General features: G+C 49.5%; 1 protein-coding gene across 5 annotated transcripts in view; it reads left to right on the plus strand.

The window, feature by feature from the left end:
- FRMD4A (FERM domain containing 4A) overlaps positions 1-13,562 on the plus strand; it is a 491,624-nt gene that overhangs the window by 406,952 nt on the left and 71,110 nt on the right. The gene's annotated exons all lie outside the window — the stretch shown is intronic.

Consider the following 13,562-nt stretch of genomic DNA (forward strand, 5'->3'; position numbering starts at 1 on the left):
AGACCAGAACAAATTGAAAAATTATAATGGAAAAATATCTCTGAGGTGAGAGCTGTCATTCAACTCCTCCGGCAGAGAAAAATGGGGAGACGGTATGCGGTTCAGACCCTGAAATACATATTAAAAGTTTATCAAAACCACACTTGCTTTCGGAGGGAGAAAGCAATATAGGTTCATTATGTTATTGCATAATGCTTTCCAAGCTTCTTTATCCACGAACAGGATTGAAATCCACACTACACATCCGAGCTTATTGTAGTCTATCCAGTTAACATCTGCCTTTAACCAGTTTCTTTATTAAATTGATAGAAAAAAAAATGGCCCTGTGTTGAGGAGGATTTTCACTCAATTGATCAGTCAGTCAGTTAAGTTCTATGAAAAGATCTGGAGCATATGATGGAGGGATGCTTCCTTGGGGACAGTTCCGTAGGAACCTGGCCGTTTCGGGGACCATTGTTTCGTGACTGTTTCCAAAACCCCTCCAGTTCCCTGCTGTAGGACGTGATTTGGACTCTGCGTTCTTATTTTTTCCCTCTTTGTTTTTCTCAGTCACTGGGTCTGTACTTCTTCCACACTCTTTCTGTTTCCTCTCTGCCTCTTTCCCTTATGACCTTTGTAAGTTTCTGTGCTTTTTCTTCTCTCTTTACTCCTTCCTTCTTCTTCCATCCACTGTCCCCTCTCTCCAACTTGCTTGGCCATTTTTTTCTGCTCCCAAGAGCCACGGATACTCCTAGATCTTTTAACCCAGTCCTGGTTACAATGTATCCAGCTCTTGATGGCCCACACTGGTGGAGACCAAGGCCAGCTTGGACGATTGGAGTCTACAGTGGAGTTCATTAACATCCCACAGTTGAATTCTTCTCTCCCTCTGAATGTATTTGAAAAACGTGCTTACAAGTATCGGTATGTGTTCAGTTTAATTTATTAATATGTTTAAGCTTGCTTTGTTTCTCTAATTGAGGTGCTAATGAAGATTTGAGAGATAATGAGGTAGTGCTTGATGTGTGTGATATATGTAAAACGCAGGGTGTGACACAGCGCAAGGGCTCAATAAATTGTAACTATTCTTGTCAGACTCCAAAACGGACTTCAAAATATGGAAAAGTAGGAAGAGCAACATGTGAATAATCAGCCTTTGAATAAGAGAATTTACTCTCATTGGTTGAATTTATGAAGGTCAGTGGATTAAAAATGTTAAAAGGTCAACACATTTATTCCGGATATTGCCTCTATTCAAACTGAGTTATTTAAAATAACGTACGCTTCTGTGGCCTCTAAGGAAGTAGTTGGGATTCTCAAGTCTATTGCTAATTGAGGGACAACCAAGCCATCAGAGTCATTAGTCATTCATTCAAAAATGTTTATTGCATACCTGTTATGTGCAAGGCAGACCACCAGGTGCTGAGATAATTAAGACACACATCAGGTCTTCAGGACCTGCGCAGGACATCAGGGAGAGGGGTGTGGTAATTGCATCTTACAGATAAGAGAGGTCTGTGTGAGGGTTGGTGGGGAATTAAAGGAGAGAGTCATCAGCTGGGCTTAAGGAGAAACGTCTTCACAGGCAGCAAAGTAGGAGCTGAGTCTTAAAGGGGGGACAGAGGTTTTGCAGATGGACGAATGGGGTGAGGAGGCACACAGGTGTGCATGAAAGCGCCGTGAAGGAGAGCAGCGTGGCGTGATGGAGAAGCACACAGCACCGCTGGGGCCGGAACGTAGTGGGAGAGGAGCCAGAGGGGAGGCTGATGGGGCCCCAGCAAACAGAATCCTGAGGGTTTGCTAAGAGGGTTTCATCTTTGAGACAGAGGAGTGACCACATGAGACCTTCGTAGTCAGAGAAACATCGTCCTGGCACCTGGTGGAGGTTGAGTGGAGTGATACAGGGCAAGACTTGCCAACCGGGACATCGTTACATTAGTGTAGGCCAGAGCTGGTGGCGTGGCTTTGGGGGTGGCTCTCCGTGCCCGGGATAGAGAAGGGGAATTGGAAGTGAGATGTTTAGAAGGTGATGTGACTGATCAATGGCGGGAGGCGACAGGGTGGACGTTGGAGCAGGAGGAGAATCTAGAACAACTTCTCGATTGACCAAAGCCTGGGATATAAGAGAAGGGGAGAGAAGTTCAGTTTAGGACATGCCGAGTTTTGGGCCGATGGGACATCCAGGTAGTGGTGGCAGATAGGCAGCGGGTATTCAGTTGGAGCTCGACAGTATCAAGAATTTCGAACCAGAGACTGAACAGAGAGAGGAACGGGAGAGGCACTCGGCACGCTGGAAAAATGACAGTAGCTGTGAGTGGCTTTCAGTTCCCCATCGTGACATCCCCTGTGAGGCAGAAGGGCAGGGCCGGGACCAGGACACCCTGGCCCTTCTGTAACTTGGGGAGCCGTCTTTAGGAAATGAATGTGCAATCTACGTATAAAATTAAGAACAGGCCTTTGAAAAGCCTATGACGGGAATTCCCTGGTGGTCCAGTGGTTAGGACATAGAGCTTTCACTGCCCAGGGCCGGGGTTCGATCCCTGGTCGGGGTACTAAGATCCCACAAGCCGCCTAGCGCAGAAGAAAGGAAGGAAGGACGGGGGGGTGGGGGGAGGGGAGGGGCCCACGAGGGGAAGAGACCCAAAGTTTCATTAGCCCGAGGGGAATCCGCCTCTGCTGAGACCTGCCATGGGCCCTAAAGACTTCGCCTGAGCCGTAGGTGAGAGGTCCCAGCTGCAGGGGAAGGATGCAGGACGTCTCTTCCTTCCGCTCACAGCCAGTGTCATCACCTTCATGAAAAGGCCGTCTCTGTTTCATGCAAGGCACCTGTGAGTCCCTGAATGTACAGGGCACACTCCCTGGCTCTGGACCTGTGAACCTAAAGAGACGCGGGCACGTGGTAGTGACCACTGGTGCACAGCACATACGAGTGCCCCAGTCTGTCTTCAGCTAAAAATCAGAAACTCACGTGAAACCGTCAGGATGAAGAGATGCCCCAGTCTCCCCTGGCCCCACCCTCCGCCATCTCTGACCCGGCCGCTGACCGTTTAGAAAGCCTCCCAGCTGATTCCGACGTGCGGGCAGAGTTGAGAACCACCGCCGCGGGCCTCCTTTCCGAACTCAGAGTCGGGGAGGGTCAGCCGGGCACAGCAGGTGCGTCCGGCAGGGCCTCTGCCCTCGAGGAGTTGGGGACAGGGCTCAAGTCCGGGCCGGCCCCGAGTGATGGGTGACCCTCCGGGCGGCACCACACCCTCGCAAAAAGGGCCAGGCAGAGCTTGGCACCCGGGACCCCGGCAGTGCTCGGGAAACTGGGAGTGACGCCCAGTTCTGGGCACCTGAAGGCCCTTTTGTAGCAACAGCTGCACCTCCGGCCCAGGCACAGGCCTCCCTGACACTCTGACCCAGTTACAGCAGCTGTGTCACATGGTACCACCGTGCTGAGAGCCAACATTCAAGCAGAGGCAGGGGCAGGGCGAGCGACTCCCTCGCCTTCGGAGGGCCTGGAGGCCTTGTCTGGCATCCACAGCTGCAGAGCTTCAGCAGATAACGCACACAGCAAGCGGCGCCGCGCCTCCTACGAGACTGCGCTCAAGTGCTTCCACGTGGGCCACCAGACAAGGGGGGGTGGGTGGCTGATGACTGCCCAGAAACGGGCGGCCCCGTAGCTGCTCCAAGTTCCCCGGGTGGCGTGCGGTTTGCCACGCCGGTGGCAGAGTCCACCCTAAACTGCTTAATCCTCACTCTGAAGCCCTGGGGGCTTTGGGGGGGATGGAGTAAAAGCACAGGGTCCCTCACCCACGGAGTAGGGAGAACATCCTAGGCCCCTCCCAATCACGCGCCCCTATCTGCTACCTGGATCTTCTAAACAGACGCCTGGCCTTGCAGAAGCACAGCCGAAAATGCAAGCTGCTGATGTTAGAGAAAAAAAAAAAAAAAGACAGCTTCTTTGCCCTCAGGGCACATGTGTCAGGAACAGCGAGACACATGTGGACACCCAAAGAGGGCGTTTTGGCTTTTGTGTATGTTCAGAAGCTCAAGGCCAATTTCAGAAGTATTTCGGAATGATGGGTGCAAGAATAGCCCCCCAAATCCCTAAAAAACCCACACATAGGACTAAAAACAGTTAAAATATACAGTACATCCACATACACCAGGATAGTGGCCCTTGCTTGTGTAGATGAGCTCTTTTAAAAGATCAGACAGAATCCCAAACCGTATCCAAGGACAGATTGCAGAATTTTTATGATATTAACTATCCCCCTATCAACTCTCACTAAATCCTCCTATTTCCCTCCTTCACCCAGTGATGTTTTCCCTCTCACTCTGCCTGCCTCCCCATTTCTGCACTCTTGTTCCTACTAAAATGCTGATCACACTGCAAAACGTGCCTCTCTTCTTCCCCATGATTCTGGGGTGATAATTTTAGGCACCGTTTGTGAGTGAGGTATCAAGAGTACAGGAATGGCAGTATTTACATGTCTAACTGTCTGGGTTTAGCAATGGTGAAAAACGTGCAAAGAGGGTCACAGTGGTGAAAAAAAGAAAGAAAAACCTTGCAGCTACATAGATGATCTTACCCTGTTTTCTCCTATGTACCACATTCCCTTTTAGCGTGTGTTTGCGTGTGTAGGAACGGAGCTCTTTGCAGGTGAGAGGTCCTTTATTCCACCAGGTACTGTCCTGTTGGCTTCAGGGAATCATGAAACATTGTCAGACCAGCACTTGGGAACTTGAAGTAAATCCCAAGCTTCATCTTAGGTTGCACTTATGGCCAAGGAAAGACACCCAAGCATCAAAAAAGAGCAAATGCCAGCTACGTAAAGTGACCATCAGTGGGGACACGCCGCAGAGCCGCTGGCTCGTCAGTCTCAGATAGTTGTGTTAGTACAAGCAAGAGTGTTTCTTCTTCCCTGAGAACATTTGAGTGAAAATCAAATGATATGTACTGAAAAGGCATTGCTTATTAACTCCTGCAGAACCGGGATCAGCTGGGGCAGAGATAAATAAAGCTGGACGTAATCGATCACAAAGGGCTCCCTCTTTTAGAGGAGGACCTTGCATTCCTTAGATCAGAGCCTGGAAAAGTCCGAAAGCTCTGATCTCTGGGACAATCTGCCTCTTCTTTGTAGCACCAGGACCAAAGGCTTTGGGCGATTCGCCTCTCCCACACTCAAGACTCAACCCCCATCAGTGCCAAGCTGAGCTGCCTTCTCTGTCCGCCCGCTGGAATTTGCACTTTCCAAACCTGTGGCCAGACCAGCCATCGAATCATGAGAAAACGTTATCATTTACAACAGAAAATGCTTTCCGAATGGGGTGCCAGGAAGAGTTAGGATGAAGATCTGTCCTGCAGGCTGTGTCAGAGAATATACGCATTAAAGAATGAACAGTGTGAAACACGTAACTCCAAAAAAACCTCCCTAGAAGGCGTATTCGATATCTGTAAATCATCATCTACAGCTGCAGCCCATTCGCCAGCCTATATTTAATGAAATCTCTCCATGGGGGGAAGGATGGTACTGCTGGTCCTTGTTACGTATTCAGCAGACAGCATTTACTTATTTATTTGATGTGCAATTAGGAGCGCTTTTATGTTCACTTAGGTGCACAATTAGGTGCACAGAGGGCTCCCCTCTGAGACATTAGGAGAAGGAACCAGAGTAAGTGGTCGCCCCTTTCCCCAGAGCAGCCAATGTAGCTTCCTATGCTTCCTAAGAGTATTTCAGAATTGGGGGCATTAGCTCAGAGAATTGATGCATTGCTGTCACTTCCCCAGATTAGTAAAGATTTTTGAACTGGATGAGATGATGAAACAGGAAGAGAAAATAATATTTACAGGAAATACTCCATTAACCGTGAACCGACTCCCAGCGCAGTCAGCCTGCTGAATTATTCAGCGTGATAAGCACGCCATTAAGTGCTTTGCCAACTTATTTTTCAGCTTCTGTTTGGATGCACTTGACTCATCGTCGGGCTGCCGGGCCCTCTGCCTCGGCAGGCCCTGGGCGGGTGCCTCCCTCATTCCGTTATCTGTATTCCCCTGGGAAACCGCACCCTAGGCTCTCTGGGGAGGAAGAGCTCCACGGACTACTTTTAGCGTTCCTAGCGTTTTGCAGCCTTTGCTTTTTCATCGTCAGATCGAACGAAGGGCTTCTCTGTTGCCTCCTTCAGACCTCACTCAGCGCTGAGCGGACCAGGAAGGGTTCCATGCCTGTGGGTGACAGGCCCTGGCCATGGGTCATCAAGGAGAGCCAGCCTCAGAGCTGAGGGGCAGGCCTGCCGGAGGGATGCTAGGGTGCAGGGCAGGGGAGGGGGGCAGAGAGAGTCACCAGCGTCTGCCATCTTAAAATAACTCCCCAAGAAAGAAAAAAGCAGTTGTATTCTAGGAAGATTGAGACGCTCTTCTGAAAGCATCAGTAGACAATAGACATCCTCTCCTCAAAGCACGTGTATTAGGCATGGCTGAGTTCTCTCTCTTTGGAACGGGAACCCCAGTCTCTCCTCCCATCCAAGAATTGCCGTCCCCTGAAAGTGCTGAGCTAGAGCTTTAGACCAGCTCCAGTAGAAGGTGTTGAATGTGAAATCCTCTCCAATAAACTGGACCCCGTAGGAGAATTACCAAGTGCCTATCGTAAGCCAGGCCCTGCTTGAGGCCCTGCAGGTGTTACAGTGAACAAAAGAGACGGGTCCCTGCCCTCAAAGAGCTTAGAGTCTAGTGGCAAAGACGGTCAAATGATCGCATTAGGTAAATCTGTAATGTAGAGTGTGAGAGTATTGAATTCTACGAAGAGACAACCAATCAGTAAGGAAGAGGGGGATGGTCAGGGGTGGTCTTGCCAAGGAGGTGACTTTAAGGGACTCCGCTCCGAGTGTTGCATCCCCTGGGAAGCAGAGTTAGGGATTCTCCACAGGAAGTGTATTGGGAAGTGGTCTGGAATCAACAGCAATGAGCAAAGGGAAGGAGACAGGACCCGGCAGAGGGAGAAGCTGAGCTGGGATACAACCTTAGGGAAAGCTGTGAAGCTGCAACAATGGGCCGTCAATCATCAGACCCATCGCCTTAGCCCAGCATCAACCAATCATTAGATACAGGTGAGCCACAGGCGTGGGGTTGTGACCTTGGGCAAGATGGCTCTCTACAGCTGAGGGCAATTCCCGGAGAGAGGATAAATCCTTCAGTCCTGAAGGAGAGGCTGGCCGATGCAGGAGCTTTTCCTGTAGTGGTTCCCCCAGTATGGCCCTCGGACCAGCAGCCGCTACATGACCTGGGAGCACGTTAGAACTGCAAACTCCAGGTCCCCACCTGAGACTTCCAGACTCAGAAATTCAGAGGCTGGGACTCGGCAGTGTGTGTTCTCACAAGCCCTTGAGGCGATTTGAAGACAGGCTACAGAGTTTGAGGATCATTGCTCCACACACAGGTAACGGGAACTTTCTTTGTGATCCTACTTTGTTGTTTTGTTGTTAAGATATTGTAGTCTGAGTTTAAATCAAATTCCTTCTTGTAACAGTTATGCCTTTAAAAAAAGATGTTTTATAAGCCAGTGGCCTCCATATCCATTTAAAGGCGCAAAATAAATCTCAAAATCTCAACCAAGGAGGAATTTGAGGGCTATTCACTCACTCCCAGGGTATTCAGAGTTGTGATAAACAACTTGTTTAACCCCTCTGTGCCTCTGTTTTTATGTCTGTGAAGTAGAGACTCTAAAACAGGAGTAATAGTCTAGTTATCTTCGTCTTGAATATGTTTACATCTCAAAGAGTTGCCTGTTCCCCAAGATAAAAGCGCTGTTGCCCTTGACATAGCAAATACCGTTACAGTCTCTTTTACGCTGAAGACAAGAGGCAGGATCACCACGAAGAGCAAACAGAATCCCTTTGTTAAGAGGATTGATTTTTTTTTTTTTTTTTTTCCCTTGGTCATTGGATCTGGGAACCCAGGGTCCCTTGGTTCCCACAGGTTCTTCTGGAGGCCGTTTCCAAGCCTGGTCCTGAGTAAGCCACCCCTCCAAGGACACCTACTTGTATCCTTGTTGAAACTGTCTCCATAATACTCGTGCTGGTGTCAGACTGTCCCTTTTGAAAACGATGCCCGTGAGCAGAAAATAAAAGCATGCCTCCATCCAGGTGGATAATCCTTAGAAGCTATAACGTGAGCGTCATTTCTCCGTGGAGGTACGGGAGGAGAGAAATGCAACTCTTCCTTTAAGAGAGGCAGGTCCAGCTCTCTCCTGGGCTGACATGCTTGGAGGTAGCTCTTAGAGGGGGTACACTCTACTCTGAAGAACTCACCCAAATGTTCTCTGGGTGCAAGGGTTAATCTCCAGACCTGGCATCACCCTTTGGGTGCTCTGTTCCTGCGCCCACCTCCTACTGTTATATCTGGTGGGAAGATATCTGGCCTGGTGGTCAAGCCCCCTCAGTTTTTAGCTCCGGGTCTGCAAGCTGAGTCGCGTCCGTGGGCCTGTTTCCTCATCAACAAGGCAATGATACAGGTGATGGGGAATCTTGAGGTTGAGAGAAGCAGGAAAGGAGAAACAGGGGAGAGGAATGAAGCAAGGGGCAAGCTCATTGTAAAGCCAGAAGGGAGTCCTTCATAAAAGGAAAAGCAACATTTTCCTGGAAGAAAGTGGTAGAGGGAGAAAATGCCAGTTTCTAAGTGGGTAAATCCCTGTCTGTCTTTGACTGTTGTTCGCGTTAGCCAAAGTGCCAGCTAGATCTGAGCAGACAACCAAAAATAGTCTCCCAGCCCCCCCACCCCCCACCAGCTGGGGATCTCTGTCCCTTGTGTGGGGTGTGAGGTCTCCCGGGGCTCTTCCTCGTGTGACAGCACTAGGGTGGCCATAAACAGCCACGTGGATTGGGACGGAGAGTAGGGGTCAAACTCAACAGTCTGTGTTTATCACATGCAAATAAACACCCGCACAGCCAGGCCAGCGGCCCCCTTGAGACTGACGAGCTTCTAAATAACTCACAGAAACAGACTCCCACTACTCGGGGCGCCCCATTGACCTTGGGTGCAATCTGCAGATGCAAATCAAAACCCAGTGCTGTTGCTGGATCTCCGTCCTGAGTAGAGGCGCCTCCAGAATCCCCGCCCACTCCAGTGAGCCCTGAGCCAGTCGTAGCTTAAGAGCTGATGGGTTTTCTCTGGCTTAAAAACCAAAGACTTGGCCAGGTTAACAAGAACATCGACCACCTGGGACTCAAAAAGGCACATTTCTTCTACCTCCCACCGTTCTTTTAAAAGCGTTCTTCCCTAGAGGGAAACGCAGGCAGCCCGTGATTTCTCTGATCACTCCCAGGTAATACAGAGTCATGCAGTCGCTTTAAGCAGCAAAGTTAATTTTGTTAAGAAATGAGAGTGTCCGGTCCTTGATAACAACCAAAGTTCCAAACTTGGTCTAAAGTTAAATCCTGCCCCCTCTCCCAGCTGGACTGCCTCAATCTCCCCGTCAGCTCCTCGGAGGGCAGCTAGCAGCCCACTTCTCGTGACTTAGATGTCAGCAGGAACCAGGGACAGTCTTAGGTGGCCCTTAACTTCAGGAGACACCTGGCAAGCTCTCCAGGCCACCCTAGTGAACCTTTTCTCACTAGGTTTGCAGAAGGTATCCTCCACGTCCCCCCCTCTGGGTCAGGGAAGCTGACAGCACACCTCTCTCCCTCTCAAATCCTCCCTCAGTTTCCACCTTCCTAAACACTTCATACCCCAATGGAGGGTGAGAGGTTTCAGAGTCACGTAAACAGTAATGTTTTTTTAAATGTAAAAAAAAAAAAAAAATTTAATTGTGATAAAGTATGCATAACATAAAATTTACCATTGGAACCACTGGTTAGTGGTTAAGTATTAGGTATATTCCCACTGTTGTGCACCCCGTCTCCAGAACGTTTTCTTTGTGCAAAACTGAAGCTGTCTCCGTGAAACAGTGATTCCCCAGCCCTAGCACCCGGCAACCAGCATTCTACTTCCCTCTCTATGGATTTGATTCCTCTAGAGATCTCATATAACTGGAATCATAGAGTATATTTATTTTTGTGACCATAGGGTTTTAATATCCAAACCAGGACACTTTTGAGAATGGAAGAGGGCACTGGTTAATGATGACACCCCAGCGTCAGGCAAACTGGGCTGCCCCAAGCAAACCAGGGCACATGGTGGCCTCTCGAGCCAGGGGGGTGACCCGTGAAACGGGCTCTTGGCCCTTTTGTTTGTTTGGTTTTTGCCTGTCTTACTGGGTGGTCTGCTCACTACTCACTTTAATGAGATCGATCATCATAAAGTCTAGGCCAGTACATCACTGTCATATCCTATGGCTCTGGCTGTGCCGTGGTGGCATCACCCACCGATGGCATAACTCCTGGCCAACTGTGCTGAGTTAAGAACTGGGGCAACCCCAGAGAGCCCCGGCCAGTGAACCTGTAGACCATCCCGGCACCCAGGTCTTTCTGGCATTCGCAACAGGTGTTTCTGATGCTTCATGGGGATTTGAAAGATTCCTCGTCAATCCTGAGAATCTTTCTGGAAAGCGTACACGGGCACTGAGTGTGGTCCGTGGGCAGACCCAGGGCAGACCCAGCCTCCTTGTGATGGGTGCCCCTGTTCTGGCCTTTTATTAGGAGGTCAAAGAGCCAGGGGAGCTCCAGATGCCCGTCTCTCCAGGCCTCCCGGACCGTAAACCAGCCCCCAGCCCTGCCTGTATCAAGGCTCAGGAGGCACAGCTGAGTGAATGGCCTGTGCATGGGCGTGCACACGTATATATCTTTACTGATACATATTGAGCTGATGCTTGGAGCTGTGAGGGTTGAAAAACCATCTGAAACCCAGTCCCTGGCTTGCTCACATGGCAGTGGTGGATAACACCCCCCAGAGGTGCCTCGGCCATGACAGCCCAAAGCGGTCAGGCTGGAGGTCAGTTGGCACCTGCAGAGCCCACCCCAGGGGACCCGAGAGGAGAGCTCTATAGGAGGACCATCCGACCAGGGGGAGTGGGGGGCTGCTTATGGAGAAGGGGCGGCCCTGGGATGAGGGGGCTTTAGCCTGGACTGCTGGCTCCTTTTAAGTAATTAGTTTTACTGAGTTTTAACCAAAGAGCATCTTCTGATTTAAGGGTTAATACAGAGTAGGATTTACCAGTCAAAACAGTGGAAAGGCCTCAAGGGAGCTCTTGACTACTCCCCATTTCTCCCCAAGCCCCACGAACCTGCTTTTCTCTCTGGTCTTGCCTAGTCCAGACGTTTAGTGTAAATGGAATCATAGAATTTGTGGCCTTTTGTGCTTGGCTTCTTTGATGTAGAATAACGTATTCAAGGTTCATCCATGTTGTAGCATGAATCGGAACTTCATTCCTCTTTATGGCTAAATAAGATTCCATCTTTCCCTGTTAACGTCAGCATTTTCTGCACTAACATAGCAAACACACACACACACACACACACACAAATGGTGCCTTGGGTTTTTGCACTTCCTGTGTTCCCTCACATGGGTGTACGGCTTTGCCCCAGTTTCCTTCTGGTATCCACTCAGCTGTCACTTCGGTGAAGGCTTCCCCGACCGCTTTATAAACTGTGACAACCCCTGTCCTGGCCTCCTCAGAACCTGCTACCCTCTAACTTCCTCACTGTATAGTTCTCTTATTTGCCTACCTGGCCCCTCACAAAAATGTGCAGAGACTTTTGTCTGTTTTTTCTCTATTGCATGCCTGCTGGTAGCGCAGTGCCTGACCCATGGTAGATAATAAATACTGGTTACATGAACAAAAGCAGCCAGAGCAGAATATCTACTAGCTTGTTGGAAGCTACCACTAATTTTGAGGTCATCTCCATGTATATGTGTGTAGTGGCCTCAGAGATAGGATAGTGTAGCTCCTATAAGGAAGGGTTGGAGAAAGCTCCACGTGAAAGGCCAGACGTCTGTAAAGAAAGGGAGGGAGGAGGGAGGCATGAGAGCTTTTTACAGCTTAGATTTGTTGATTGGGGAAAAAAAAGCATAAAATTTCCCCCCCAGTCCATCTAGACTGTCTCTTGATTTTATTTTTTGTCTCTTGGAGCGAAAGTACCCAAATTGCTGCTAGGAACTATATGTCGAAAGTGAATTGCAGGAAGACACAGACCACTGAACTATTCCAGTTCATCTGGATGCCTTTTCTGCTTAGAAGCAGGAAATGTTAGGCTGAGAAACCCTGCTTGTTGAATCCAGTCACCTTTGCTTTGTCTCAGGGAATCTCAGCTTGTTTCTGCTGAGCTATACGATACTTAGGGAGTTCTGTGAGATTTTTTTTTTTTTTTTAAATGAGCATGATTCAGAGGGGAAACCCAGGCTGAACTGATCTTCCTGAAGTGTGAACCTATTTAATACTAAACCCTAGCACAGCCAGAACGGTGTCAAGCTCTCCCTCCCAGCGCCTGCAGGTAGGGCTGGGGGACTCTTACCAGGAGGGTCCTGCTCTGGATCATGCCTGTCAAAGAGCCCTAAGCCAATCGAGGCAGTTTCTAAGCGGAATGGCATGAAGAGTCACTCCAGGTCTGTACTAGGATGCCAGCTCGAGCCCCTGAGCTCCTGGAGACCGTAACTTCCCCCATTTACTTCAGAGGAGAGTTGAATTCAGACAGAACTACCAGAAGAAGGAAGGGCTGTGGTTCCTGGGTTGCAGCTCTCGGGCTGGCCCTCACTGCCACTTCCCTGTTGCCATATCCTGTGCAGTTTAGAAATGTATTAACAAGATGTGCAGGTTCAAGGGCTGGTGGTTCCTCATGGCACGGAAGTTACTTGAATTTTGAGCACCTGGGGGTTCAAGTACCATGTGCCACCATTTATCATCTGTGTGACTTGGAGAAAGTAACTTAACCTCTCTGAACTTTGGTTTCCATAATACCTACCTCATAGAGCTTTTCATTCATTCACTTAAGTCACTCAACAATTACTGAATGTCTAATATGCCCCAGGCATTGTGCTAGGTGCCAGGAAAATACCCTCAACAAGCCTAGAGTCGGGTAGGAAAGATAACTGAGTAAAAAAGACGCTTGTGACACAGGATGCGAATTGCTTGGCAGAGGGTAGTACATGAATCTCTGGGAGAACTAGCCCAGGTTAGGGCTGTTAAGTCGGGGCGGGGGTCGGGGGGGTGGTTGGGGACAGCAGTCATGGAAAGAAAGTGGTTCAGGGCAGGCTGCTGAAAAGTATCCATTTCCTCCTCTGCCCTCACCCCTTCTCCCCCAAATTCACACTTCCCCATATTGACCTGCCCACTTCAGGATTCCTCTAGGAAAATGGAACAAGGGCAGAGCCTGAAATAGGAGCAGTCCTCCTGGGAAGACAGAAATTCTAGAATTTCTGTCCTTACCTCTAAGAAAACATCCCCTCATGTTTCTTCTTTCTGGGAAGGCTAAAAGGTGGAGCAGATACAGCACTGCTTAGTAAGAGGAACCCGAGAGAGAGAGAGAGAGAGAGAGAGAGAGATGACCAAAGTCAACCAGGGTGCCAGCTGCAGAGATGGCGGCTTAACACCGGCCTCCCTGCTCCTGCTGGCTGCGGCCACCATCACAGAGCAGCCGGCTAGAGCGCACGTGGTCTCGGCAGCAGTGTG

This window comes from Balaenoptera ricei, chromosome 2, assembly GCF_028023285.1.
Source record: "Balaenoptera ricei isolate mBalRic1 chromosome 2, mBalRic1.hap2, whole genome shotgun sequence".
Classification (NCBI taxonomy): domain Eukaryota; kingdom Metazoa; phylum Chordata; class Mammalia; order Artiodactyla; family Balaenopteridae; genus Balaenoptera; species Balaenoptera ricei.